This window comes from Desmodus rotundus, chromosome 3, assembly GCF_022682495.2.
Source record: "Desmodus rotundus isolate HL8 chromosome 3, HLdesRot8A.1, whole genome shotgun sequence".
Lineage (NCBI taxonomy): Eukaryota > Metazoa > Chordata > Mammalia > Chiroptera > Phyllostomidae > Desmodus > Desmodus rotundus.
The window spans coordinates 165,436,350-165,450,592 of NC_071389.1; the positions used below are offsets into that span (position 1 = coordinate 165,436,350).

At 41.4% G+C, this 14,243-nt stretch overlaps 1 long non-coding RNA gene and 2 other non-coding genes across 3 annotated transcripts in view; 1 reads left to right on the forward strand and 2 right to left on the reverse strand.

Annotated features, from left to right (window-relative positions):
- LOC128780574 (uncharacterized) overlaps positions 1-4,842 on the reverse strand; it is a 60,436-nt gene extending 55,594 nt beyond the window's left edge. The window contains exon 1 of the long non-coding RNA XR_008426488.1: positions 4,708-4,842. This is a non-coding gene — a long non-coding RNA (uncharacterized lncRNA). The remainder of the gene's footprint in view (positions 1-4,707) is intronic.
- On the reverse strand, positions 1,545-1,656 carry LOC112318711 (U6 spliceosomal RNA). The gene has a single exon (XR_002976239.2). It is a non-coding gene; the product is annotated as a U6 spliceosomal RNA (small nuclear RNA).
- An 8,562-nt stretch (positions 4,843-13,404) lies between the features above and the next one.
- On the forward strand, positions 13,405-13,511 carry LOC112318700 (U6 spliceosomal RNA). Its single transcript, XR_002976228.2, has one exon. It is a non-coding gene; the product is annotated as a U6 spliceosomal RNA (small nuclear RNA).
- Positions 13,512-14,243: the final 732 nt, after the last annotated feature.

The following is a 14,243-nucleotide window of genomic DNA, read 5'->3' on the forward strand; positions in this document are numbered from 1 at the left end:
CATCTCATAGGTTGCAGCATGAGTCATGGCCGAACTTACTAGAACACTGAGTAGCTGATGGGCAGTAGTGCTGAAGGGTCTCCCACCAGAACCCAGAGTCCAGCTGGTGCTGCCCCTCCTGCAAAGTGCACCTCATTTAATCAGCTAGGGACTTGCCAGTTACCTGTGAAGGGAGGTGTTACGCTGTGTCTGGTTAGGGCTAGCCAGAGTGGGAGGGAATTCCCTAGTATCTTCAGTTCAATAGTGAGAACTTTGCTTCCTGAACATACATCTCAAATACTACTAGATAAAGTAGTAAAGAATATGCATCTCAAATACTCCTTCATGGCAGAAGGTGAAAGTGCAAAGAGGGCACCTACCCAACCCATCCTGGGTGGTTTTACTGCAATTGTAAAATACTACTTTGTTACAAAGGGAAAACTCGGGTGAAATGGGAGGAAGCAGTTGGGATTGCAGGGCAAAAGGTGTAAACCGGGAAATATAATAATACTCTTTGATAAATTATTTCTCCCTTTGTTTCTTCCTTCATTCCTTTCTTCCTTCTCCTGCTGTTCCCCCTCCTCCTCTCTCTGGAAAAGCCCAAGCATTTACCCAGTTAGAGAGACCGGTGTGATGAACTCTAATGTACTTATCTCGCAGCTTCAAAAACTCTGAACACCTGGCCAGTTTATTTCAGCTACAATCTTCCCACTACCCCGTTCCCTTGGATTATTTTAAAGTAAATCTTATACACCACTTCCTTTCATCTGATGACTCTTTCAGATGTTTGCAGTATCTCCAGTAGTGCTGCCTCTTTTCCATTTTTGGTATTGCCTATATTGGTTATTTGTGCTTACGCTTCTTTTCTTGATAGTGTTGCCCAGCATTTATTTATTTTATTAGACTCTTCCATGAACTAACTTGCTTCTTCATTGATCTTCTCTATTATATGTTTGCTATTTCACTACACTCTCTTATTTCTATTATTTTCTTCCTTCCACTTTTTTTTTGTTCAAATGGATGTTCGTTCTCTGACTTCTGAAGGTGAGTGGTAGCTCACTGATGCTCAAGCTTTCATTCTTTCTTTTTTAACAAATACATCCCACATTATACACATCTAAGTAGGGCTTTAGTGGCATTTCACAAATTTTGATGTGCAGTTTATTTTCAGTCAGATCAAAATATTTCCAATTTTTATTTTATTTTTTAGTCAAGTACTGAAATGCTATATTTTTATATTCAGTTAGATCAAAATATTTTCTAATATTCACTGGGATTTCTTCTGCACATGAACTATTTAGAACTAAATTTCTTAATTTTCACTCATAGGAGGATTTTCCAGCCATCTTTTTACTATTGGTTCCCAGCTAGATCACAATGTAGTGAGGAACTATATCCTGTATGCTTTAAATTTTTGAAAGTGGTTGTTATTTGTTTGATATCTCCCTTCATTTCTAACAGGCAATTTTTATAGTATCCCATACATGAACTAAGCTTTTTATCATAAAGAAATATCCTTATCTTTTATAATACTCTTTCTTAAAGTGTCCTTTGTCAGATATTGAATAAATGTGTCTGATACACAATCTTTCTTTTTTGTGTCTTCCTTGCGCAGGGGCCATGCTCATCTTCTCTATAGCTTTAAAATTTTAGTACATGTGCTGCCGAAGCCAGCACCCACCTTTCTTTTGGTTAGGAGCCAGTAAGGAGCAGTTATACTCTGCACCTGTGATTTTGTGGGCTGTGCACTCTTAAAAATTACAAACCCATGAAGAATCTGGACTGATAAGAAAAGTTGTAGATGTCACATTATAGCTTTCATCATGACTCTTAAATGCATCTACAACACCTAGAAAACAGGAGAAATATGGATTTCTTGGCTTGATTTATGACATTCTGATTTACTGACCAGGCTTGTAAATGAGCTGAAGCAGCTCTTCTTGGGGAGTTATAGAAATATATAATGGAATGGAGCCCTGTGAAGTTTGCTATTGCGATCTCAATGCTCTTAGTATATTATGATGACTAGTGTTGCCTTACCATTAGCCAACTAGGGACCACCATAGGGAGTGGACTTTGTTCAGAAAAGAGGTTTGCATCTAGAGTGAATTACCAGACCCTCCAAATTCAGGGCCTAGGATCAAATTAATTGAGCTAAGACTCAAATTAAGACCCAGTTTCCATGGAAAATAATTACCTGTATTGAACTTACCTTGTAGGGACTGTGCCTTTCTCTTATCCTACTATGTAAGCCTATGTGATGTGACTGTTTTGATTTGTTCTTTACTATCAGTAAAAATATTTGTCCATTAGGCACATACATACTATGGGATAGGCATTGCATTAATACTGCACAGAGCAATTTCTCAATAATCTTCATCACAGTACTATGTAGCAGACATTATAAAAAACTGAGGGAGAGGGAGATTAACTCAACCATGATTCCAGAGCTAGTGAGTAGCAGAGGTAATATTTAAGTCAGGTTCATCCGTTTCAAAAGCTGTAATTGTTCCAGTCTATAAACACTGCCTCCCTTAATCATGAGAATTTACAAACATGTTGAGAAGGAAATGTTGTGATATGGGATTACTTTGCAGACTAAACTGGGTTCAATCACCTCTAGTTTTTCCTTGCCAGTACTATCATTCAGGGCTGGACCATGTCTGTTACAAATAGTACTGTACCTAGCTTTGGGATGGACAGGGTTTCAACATAAAAGCACTGGAAGATTTGAGAGGAACTCTGACTCGTTTTCTAAACGCTATGCACATTGCTTCAAAACTGTAGGACACCAAAATAAGCATAGGTCTCGTCTGTAACAATGAATTCATTTTAAGATGACAAAGAAAGCTGTGAGTCTCAAGAAGATAATGTTACATGAAGACAAGAAAAGCAGTTATTTAAGGCAAAAAAAAAAAAAAGCAAGTAAAATGATGACCTAAAGCCAAAGGATATGAACTTATGGGTAAAGAAAGAGAAGAAGAGAAGAAAGGAGAAAAAGATGGACAAAAAAGAGAGAGAGAAAAAAAAGTAAGTAGATCAAAGGGTTCTAGTCTAGCCTACTTCTGTGGGAGAAGCCCAGGGATCTAAATATTAACTCTATCTGTATGAAGTTAGTAACATTTAAAAATTAGGTTTTTCTGCTTATAAGCTAAAGGGAAAATCTTATTTTCTCTTTTTGTTTTGAGGATATATTCCTATATAATTGCTGCTGTATAAGTATTAACTTTTATTTTATATATTCTTCTAGACATAATAGTAATTTCAATTCTAGCAGATTTGTAGGTATAACTAGGGTTTGACTTCACACATTGCAGAATAACAAGTTTTCTTCCTTACATCAAAGGTTAAGTTAAGAAAGAAAGAAACAAGAAAAGAAGATTAAAAAATGTAAGAGAAGACTAGATTTAAGCATTAACCAGGGTCACCCACGAACTTGTTTAAAAAATGAGTAGGTATTTCTTCACTTTATCTAGCCCTATTATGCATTTATTAAAATGACAAAAGTCTCCATGTTCCTTGTACCCTCCTTTTATGCTGAGATATGTCTTGATGACGCAATCGCAATACAATAAATCGACTATGGAATTCAATCTGGTGTTGCTAAAAATCACAGTGACAGGTGCTTTAAGCTAAGCAGGTGGCCTGTTTCCAGAAGTTGTACAATGAAGGCAATGAAGAAACTGGGCAAAACCCAGGAAAGCCGTAATTCTCAGGCTGATTAGGGGCTACAGGTCAAGGTGACACTCTCATGATCTAGCCTTGGTTCATCTTTGCTCAAGTTCTCAAAAACACCTCTTGCTGTTCATTTCATTTACTCTGAGGTCCTCACACTGAAACTGGATTAAGTTAAATCTATTGGGTTTCTCTTGGAGACCTCAGAAAACTGTGCTCACAGCTTTCATCAGTGTCTCAGGTGGGACTGCCAAGGGTGAAGATCTCTCAGGGAGAAACATGTCATCAAATATTGCAAGTTCTTAGTCACACCTTTTAATGGAAAAAAAAAAAGTCCCTTCTCCTACCCCACCGTAGGTTCTGTTCTTGACAGTGAACCCTTTAAATAAAACAAACAAATTCCCAAACCTCTCCACCGTCCCTCTTATCCTTGTCAGGACCGTGGTACCCACTCTTGGCTATGAGATCTGTTTTTCCCCCAGTCTCTGGTGGTCTTGGCAAAACCTCAGGCAGGTTCCCATGCCACATACCCAGGGAGAAGATTGTGGGGTTTGGTGGTTACAGGGAACCAGCCAGAGACGCTTATGCTTTAGTCTCTGCCGGGCAACTCAACTCTCTGACCTTGTAGATGAGTCACTTGGATATCATTGACTGAAAGGGAGAATTTGGGGGCAAATATAGGAACCTTCTCTGAAATCCAGATGCTGTTTGTGAACTGTGTTTTCCCATGTCAAATAAACAAGCACTAAAAGCAGTCATCCAGGCCCCATGGAGAAAATATTATGTACCCCAGATGCTTTCATGGCTAGTGGGTGACTAAATTAGGTTCTTGTTTTGTCTAAAGGCATTTGAGTATATAAAAAAAATTACATAGCAAATATCTGGTGTCCTCTCTCAAATTATGAAAACTACTATGTAGTCTTATAATATGGTAGTGGCAAAGAATAAACATAAATTAAAATCCAATCTACCAATAAAACATGTTGCTTGCATATTGTAGAAAATCAAAAGGCATCAAGTCAAAACATTTCAATGTCTTAGACTATTACTCACAGTTATGCTGTTGTGGAGTCACACTGCAGTCATTAACTGTTGACAGGAAAACTTGAAGACCCTCCGATTTCTCAGAAGAGAAACTACGCATGATTTGAGAATTCTTGTACGACATTCAATCTTGCTGAGAAACAGTCCCACCAGGTTCCAATTTTCTGTCTTGAGGGTAACTGACATTTAAGCTCTTTATCTAGGGACGCTTTCTTTTAGAACATTTGTTGGGTTTGGGCGTTTACTTCCCTCCAACTATGAAGTTCCAGAATAGATTCTCTGGAAATCCCCAAAGAAAGTCAGATTCAGTCATCCCAGCCGTTGTTAGTTCCTGCTCCTTCCCTTTCCACCCTCTCAACCAAACTCCCAGGAAGCGCACCGACTGTCTGTGTCTGGCATATCTTACCATTACGTGTGTAGGAAAAAACCTTCTGAGCTAGGCAAATTTTTCTCTCCTCCTTATTCTTCCTTTCTTCCTCTCTCTTTTCTGGGGGTGCTCCTTGGTTGATCATCTTTGCTGTCCCTTGCCTACCTGGTAGGATATTCTTTACTTTTCCTTTAGCTCTCCACAGTCTTTTCTGAAGGCCTTTGAGCATCAGCCAATCAGTGTACTATCATCTTAGCAATTTTATTACGGAAGAAAGTTTGATGTAGATGTAAAACAAATACAAGTGTTTGGGAGGTAGATCCATGGAATGATAATCTTGGGTCCATGAGTATGCTTTGAGATGCAACTTTAACCTCTCCAGGACCTATTTTCCTTATTGTGGTAATGATGGGGCTGGATAAGATACTCACATACTTTTCTGGGCCCACTGTATTAGCCTGGGTTTCTCCAGAGAAACAGAACCAGTATGATATAGATTAGATAGATAGATAGAGAGAGAGATGGAGATAGAGATTTATTATGAAGAGAGAGTTCACGTGATTATGGAGGCCAAGAAGTCCCACAGTCTGCCATTGTAAGCTGGACACCCAAGAACGCTTGTGGTGTAACTCAGTCCAGGTCCGAAAACCTGAGAACCAGGAACACAGATGGAGTAATCCTAGTAAACACTGATGAAGATAAGACAGGATGTCCCAAGTCAAGCTGTGAAGCAGGCATAAAAAGAGCTAGTTCCTCCCACCTGTACCTTTTGTTCTATTCAGGCCTTCAGTGGATTCCCCAATGCTCAAGCAAAGTGTGTGTGTGGGCGGTAGGGGGTTGGCAATGGGATTTACTGAGTCCACCAATTCAGGTACAGATCTCATCCAGAAACACCCTCAAAGACACTCAGCAGTAATATTCAATTAGGGCACCATTAGCCAGTTAAGTTGATACATAAAACCAACTATCACACCACCTTTTATTGTTTGACGATTTTTTTCCCCTTTCAAGTAACTGATGTGTATTTTAGAATGGCACTCTGGAAACTTTTCCCTTAGAGTCTGCCTCCTCGAGGATGAAGTTCTCCATGGTGAGCAAGGCAGGCCAGATAAGAGTTCCCTGTAAACCGTGGCAGGGTTTTCTGGGACGGTGAGTCACTTGAACCCCAGCAAGCCATGGAATAAAATAATAGGTAAACATTTAGTAAGCACTTCATATACGCAAGGAATTATCTTGTGATTTTAAAGCCTGTTAATTTGTTTTATCCTCATAATAACACTGCAAGGTAAATATGGTTATCACCATTTTACAGATCAGAAACCCAAGGAATAGAGAGGTCACATAAATTTCCCCAAGGTCACAGCTGATAAATAGCAGGGCTGAGATGTGAGCCCCAGCAGTCTGGTCAGAGAGCCATACTTATTTATTTATTTATTTATTTGATTGTCGTTCAATTACACTTGTCCCAATTTTCCCATTGCTCACCCCTGCCTGGCTCGCCCCCTGCTCCCACAGTCAATCCCCACCCTGTTGTCCCTGTCCATAGGTCATTTATACCTGTTTTTTGACTAGGCTCTTCCTTTTTTCCCCCCCTTATCCTCTTCTCCCCTCCCCTCTGGTCGCTGCAAGCAAAACAGAACCAGAGGCATGGAAACAAGAGAGCCATACTCTTTTAAAAATAATCTGTTGAGGAGGTCCTCTTACAGTGCTCATGCTTTTTGCTCGACCCTTCCACAAATACAAAATGAGCTCTTCATCTATAGACTCCAATATTGCCATTGGTCCTAAAATTGTCGTGCAAGCTGTAGTCTCCTTGATCGCATCTATGTGAACAAGCAGACTCTCCACCCAGTTTTCTCCCATCCCCTGTGCGTGGCTTACAATGTAGCCATGAAAACCCACAACCACCGCCTTTATCAAGTTCCAAAACTTTTTCATCACCCCAAAAGGAAACCCCTACCCATTATTCATTTACTCCCGTCCTTTCCCTTGGCCCCTGGAAACCATTCATCGGCTTTGTGTCCCCATGACTTTGCCTATTCTGGCCATTTTGTATAAATGGAATCATGCAATGTGTGATCTTCTGTGACTGGCTCCTTCAACTTAATATAACATTTTGAGGTTCATTTATTTTGTAGCATGTATCAGTACTTCCTTTTTATTGCAGAAAATATTCCAATGCATGGATATGCCGTATTTTATCCGTTCATACATTGTTACACACTTGGGTTGTTTTTATTCTTTGGATATTGTGAATAAGGCTGCTAAACAGTTGTGTTCTTGCATTTTTGTTCGGACACGTGTTTCCTCTTTTTTAAGTATGCAATAAATTACTAACTACCGCCGCCCTGCTGCACATTAGGTCTCCAGAACTTACTCATCTTGTCTCAAAATGTGTGCCCTCTGATTTATATGTCTTCTTTCCCTGACTTCTCAGCCTCTGGTAACCACCGTTCAACTCTGCTACTATGAGTTCAACATTATCTTTTCCTTTTAGATCCTATGTATAAGTGAGATCGTGCAATATGTGTCTTTCTGTGTGTGGAAGCCTATTTTATTTTATATCTTCTGAGTGTCTCTGTCACTAAAAGCTGTTCGCACTGCTTTTGGCACTCTCTCCCCTTACCCTGTTATCAGGCTAATTCAAGTTCCTGCTTCAAACCTTGATTTAAACGTACTTTCCTCAAGAAAACTTTTCTAACTCTTAGTCTGCCTTCGGTACTTCCCTTCTGTGGTCTAGGACAGCCCTTAACAGCCCCCTTTTACTCCTGTTTTGCTCCCAATGGACTGTGAATTCCTCTGGCTGTTGGTGTCACCAGGGATGAATATGACTCCTATCCTCAGCACCGCGCTGGCTCAGAGCAAGTGCTCATATTTAACTATAAATGAACGAATGAAATACATTGCTTTTGAGTTCTCTTTGAGGAAAAGATAGAAGATGCTTAGAAAGTGTCTAATTGGAACGGTGTGTTCCAAACAGTCCCTCTTAAAGGTAGATAGATTTATTTCACTAAATGCAGTCTTTCAGGCAAACCAAACATAATACTTCAGCAACAAATCCAGTTCTCTTGGGAGTGGCACCTGTATCTTTTTATGCCCCTTATCTAGTATAAAATCCTTTAAACTGTAGATTTTCAGGTAACAAGACCACAACACAAGCATTTACCACAGAGAGTAGAAGGGTCAGCTGGAGAAGCACCTGGGAAAGGAGACCCTAAGGGAGACTGAAGAGAGTTATTTGTCCAACAAAAATACATTTAGTTTAGGAGAAAGGGAATAGAGGCATCCGAGGAGGGCCATTGGCATGATGCTGCCAAAGTCAAAGCCATTAATACGTTACCTTGCTTGTGAAGGTAACATTTAAACATTATCTTTGCAATTACCCAAAGGATCAGCAAAGTTATTTGAGCCTTGTCGATGTCAAGCATCCAGGTTATTTTCTCTCTTAAGATAAAAGCGGTTCTGGGGCCAGGGGGCTGGGTTGGATGTTTCTCTCCTTTACTTTGTCATATGCCTTGCCCATGGTTGCTAATGGAAGGCGAGCTGCTGAGAGCACCCAGCCCCGTGCCTGGTACATGGCAGGGGCAGTGGGGGAATGCCTCAACAAGTGAGTGACATGGGAAATGCAGGAAGGGTTATGGCTAAAGGGCTCCTTCTCACTTACAGAAGGGACCTGACTCTCTGCCCAGCCAGTTTTTCAGTTCAAGATCCTGAATTCCTGGGGGAAGGAAATAGATAACCTGCCAGCAAAGCCTATTCATTAACTTTTCATCCCTCAAGTGTCTATTGATCAGTCATTCTTTGTACAACACTCAAGCACTAAGAATATACAGATAAATAAAAAAAAAATATCCTGCCTGTAGGGAGTTTATTGTAGACAGAGATCAAATATCACTTAATATCAGCAAATAGTGATGGATCATCTTACTCTCTTGAATCTCTAAACTCAGGAAAATTGTCTTGTTCACTGGACAGAGAGTGGTCTGAACACAAAGGCACAGGACCACCGACGGGAGGAACCACCCGGGGTCATGTGCTTACTTACCTGCGATGGAGTCTAACGAAACAGCAAGTATAGAAGACTGATCTCTATGTAGTTTTTTAGCTGGCTGAAATTTCATTAAAAAGCAAGTATAGAAAGTTTTCTTCCTGTTTTTAATTTTAATGAAGTTTCAATCCTTGTACATAATTGGAAGCCTTTTCTTCCATTTATGGTAGCTCTGACTATTTATGATGGAACGAGACAGAAAATTCACAGCAGGAGTAGAAATATCAGTCATGCCCTAGGACTGAAAATAAGTGAGTTCACCTGACAGCATTAAACCTTGGCTCTGTTTCACAGTTAAAGGGGGAACTGCATTTATTCCCTGCCTACTGGTTTTGTTTCACTCTCAAAGGACGGCAGGAAGAGAGAAAATAAATAAAAATCTTAGGTTTGAGTGTTGGCTACACAGTTCACTGACTTTGTGTCCTCAGGTACGTCACTGGGAGCGTCCTCATTTGTTCCAGGAGGCAAGCAGGGTGGCTCTGCTCTGGTGGCACAGACAACCTCGAAGGTTTGCACGGTGTTCTTAGGCTCTGATTCTGAGGGAGACACAGGCAGGGTGGCCCTGTTAAGCACCTATATTCTGGGACACAGAACTCCAGCGCTTTGTAAGTCAGTGGCAAGAACTTGAACTTTAAAGTCAGACAGACCTGAGTTTGAATCAATGGGCTAAAATTTACTAGAACTTATTAGGTTAGTTATCCTTAAGGAAGTTATAGATCTAAACTCTACAAGTGAACCTATACAATAAAAATGCTACTTGTACCTCATGAAGTTGTCATGAGAATTAAAAGAAAAAAAACCCAAATGAACAAATGTCCTAGTTTTCAATAAATTGGTTGTCCTGCCTCCCCCTCTCTCAAACACACCTATTGGCCAGGATAGTATACAGGCAGTGAAGGTGGGTGTGTGGCTGGGCCACAGACAGCTTCATGTGAAGCGCACAGGTGTCCTGTGCCCTAGATCATGAGGAGGAACGCGCAACCAGGAAAATTGATTCTCATGGACTTCGGCAAACCAAAGGTAGGCTTCCCTCAAGTAAGATTGGATGAAAAAAATTTCTCAGACAAGAGGACCTTGGTTGCAAATAGCCATTTCTAGGCATCGGTGATGCCAGCCACAGCTGGCAAAACTGACTTTTCCAAGAGGGAAATTCCCTCCACGCTGGCTCAGGGAAAAAGTCCAGACTTCACCCTGTCTCTTTCCAGAAAACAAGAATCTCTCAGTTTGTGTTTACGAGAAGATTGCAGGTTTCACTCCAGCAGAAGGTGAAAAGAATGTCCCCCTCCTCTCGGCCGAGCACAGCCCACAGGATTTGCTGAAGGGGTGGAGGAGTTGTTTCTCCCTGGTGTGCCTGCGTGCTTGTGTGTGGGGGGCGCCAGGCAGGAGGTGTCTTGGACTAGGGGCCTCAGAGCTGGGAGTCGCCCAGCACACTTGTACACTGCATATGTTGTGCCTCGGGGGTTGGAAGTTGAGCCAGAAATAATTCCCTCTTGAGACAGAGCAGGGCAGTTCCTACTGGTTTGGACAGGGGGTGGCTCCCCTTCATCGGCCCTGGAGGAGCTGCTGTTGACAGGTTGCTAGGGTTCTTTCAGTTTAGATCTCCGTGTGGAGCATGTGTAAGGGACACTGTGGGGTGGGGGAGAGGAGGCCGGCTTGAATGTGAAGAGGGGTGCACACCTTGCTGGGTGGGGCACCTGCTGCTTCTTGGAGCCCAGGGCCATTCTGGAGCATGAGGGGGTCCATAGGTGTACTCTCAGACTCTGACCAGGTCAGACCACAATAGCAGACACCAAATGTGTTTTCCTGACCAATGCCTTGTGCTCTACACGAATGGCAATGTGGTCGAGCAGCACAGTTATCCACAGTGGTGCTGAGGAGACATAATCAAGCCTGTTGTTCTGTAACCGTTGGTAACTTCCATTCCTAACTCTTTGGAAAATGAACCAAAAAGATGTCAGGGGAAGAGCAATCCAAAATGGAGAATTATGAGCTCTCTGGAAAAAACTATTTGGATGCCCTGGACCTGGTTCTAATGGGGGATTCTGGGGTAAATGATGTGGACCCATGTTCTACGTTCGGCTCCCTTTACTGTCATCCAGAAGTTGTGTGACCGGAGGACCATCTGCAACCCCACTCTTTGACCTGTCAACCCATTGGAGCTCTGCTCAAGACTAAACCTGAAAAGCAAATGAATTTCCCTGTTGTCATCTTTAGTAATCATATATTTTACCAACCCTGAAAGTAGTGAGGACACAATTTGGGGGAAAGAGGTGATGAAAATTTATTTTACAAATAATAATAGTAATAATAATCATGATAACACCCCTCGGACGGGCCAGGCTCTCACTCATTGCTACGCTACCGTGGCTCTGGTTTGGCTGGCCTCCGTGGCTTGGCAAGCTCCATCCACTTCATCTCCCCCTTCTCCTGTTGGCTGAGCTCCATCATCCTCTTGGCTCCTGTAGCCCGATTCCTGGCTGGCTACGCTAATCCCACATAATATTTTACGCAAATTTATATGAACCCCGTTACAAAGCCCAGCAAAGAGGCACTGTTTCTTTTCCTTGATAAAATTCATCATTTATAACTTGGCTTTAAGAAACCAGCCCCGCTTGTGGGTGCTCAGTTTCTGCTCATAAGAAACATTCCCAGCCCCTCTCTATAAGAAAAAGATTTCCCCTTCCTCTGCCTGGTTCTGGCCCCCCAAAGTGCCATCTACTTTGGAAATTCCCACCAGTCTCATTTAGAACCACACTCGCAAGTTGCCTGGGAATTTCTCCCAGAAAGCTCCTGTCTACCCCATTTCTCGGGCTCGCTTTCCCACAGACCCCTGGGCGGTTTAGACTGTTGTCTGTAACAACAAAATGATAGACTTACTGTGTTTATCAAGCTTCTCCAAAGGGTTGTGGGAGTCATTTGTGAATTACTTCTTTGATTTTTCTTAAACAAAATTCTGTTTTTACTCATGCTAAATGACTGTTCCCAGAGAACCGTTTCTTTAGTGACACTGTTACATGAAGGAGGCAGATATAATCCCTGGTTCTAACAGAAATCAATGAAGCCACCAAATTCTAAATTTGCAATTAGGACAAAGAAAGTTCAGCCAAAAAGCGCCTCCGTCAGCCCCTGATGCCTCATTAAGAAAGAAAGTAACTAATTTTTCACCACTAGAGAGAAAAATCTAAGGACTACACGATATGTGTCGGCACATACATACAGCCTCTATACATAGACTGTTCTAGGAAAACAGAATAGAATTTCTCTGCCCTTGTTTTCTTTACGCAAAGACAAATAGCGGATTGTAGCATCTAGCACCTCAAACTTTTCAACAAGTCAGGGGGAATGGAAAGAGCATCTATTGATCCAGTTGCTTTTCTCCAGCAGCGTGGGTGGTGGGAGGCTTGTGTGTGTGTTTTTGTACCTGGTGCTAGTGAAGGGTTAGTCAGCTGTGCTTATAGTTCCAGCCTGGGGAATATGATTTCTCCTTTCCATTTAAACACCTAACTCTCCCCCCGCTTTTTTTTCTTGTAGCAAAGAGTCATGCCACACTTACACTCAGGGAAGCTTTCTTAGGTGGCAGTAAAAGGAAATTGGGATGGACACCAGTGAGCACCCCTTCCCAGGTGAATGACCAGTGTCCCAACGGGTCATTTAAAAAGAAAACATCTGAAGCTCAGAAATGTGGTTGGGTTTGTTCAGATCATGTAGTGACTTAGTGACAGAGGTAGGACTAAGGTCTAATTCTTCCAATTCCTCATCCTTTGTTTTGTTCTTAACTTCATTTACTATCGTTCTTTGTCCCAAATGTTTCAGGTAGCACTCTGGATGCTCAAGGTGTATGTTACATTTTTTTTTTCCGGAAGAATTCCATATCGAATTGCTCACAGTATATTCATATTATTTATTCAATAGGAAGGGGTAAATATATATTTAAATCAGCAGCTGCCACACAGTCTTGTTTAGTTAATGTAAATGAAAGAGTAACTACAATCCACAGGGCAGACACATGTGCACACACCCGCACAAATACAGGAATCAAAACTCAGGACCCAGTATCTTAAAAAAGAGCAGGGTCCACGTGGCCAGGGTCTTCCAATAGGAAACAGAGCCAAGAGGCATTTTCCTTAAAATTGACTTGGGAAGATCATACTTTTGATCCTTTTAAGTGAACTTTTTATTTTAAAATAGGCTTAGATTTACAGAGAGTTAGCAAGTATACTACAGAGTTCTGGTCCACCCGGCATCCAGGGTTAAGGCCTCACATAAACATGGTAACTAATAAATGTGAATTGTGCTCGCTTCGGCAGCGCATATACTAAAATTGGAACGATACAGAGAAGATTAGCATGGCCCCTGCACAAGGATGACACGCAGGTTCGTGAAGCGTTCCATATTTAAAAAAAATAATAAATAAATAAAAATAAATGTGAGTCAATATTGATACAATACTAACTAAGTTATTTCTAACTAAAGACCACACTTTATTCAGATTTCTTTTGTTTTATCTATTTTTCTTTTCTGTCTTCGATTCCCATCCAGGATACCACATCACATTTATTGGTCATATCTCCTTAAGACCCCCTGCACTGTGACAGTTTCTCAGACTTTTATTTTGGATGACTTTGAGACAGACTGGTCAGGTGTTTGGTAAAGTGCTGTTCACTTTGGGGTGTCCGGTATTTTCCTCATGGCTAGACTGTGGCTATGGGTACTGGGGAGGAAGATGGCAGAGCTTAAGTGCCACGCTCCTCACATCCGTCAAGGGTGCGTACTGTCAACATGACAACACTGCCGAAGTTAACCTTGACCGTCTGGGTGAGGTAGTGTCTGATGTCTCTCCCTGTAAAAGGACTCTTTTCACCTGCTTTTCTAGTGTACCTTTTGGAAAGATGTCACTATGCACAATCCACAGGATGTGATGCTCTACCTGCTTAAGGGAGCAGTATTTATATAAGTTATTTGAATTTATCTTTGCTTTTTAAATCGCAATATATATGTAATCACAAGAAACAGTAACCGCAACATTAAAAGAACATAAAAAATGGTAAGAGATGAAAAGGTGTCAAAAAATACTTAGTTCTGTCTTCCCAATTTAATGAAGACTATATCGGCTAATTCGCATAGGGCACA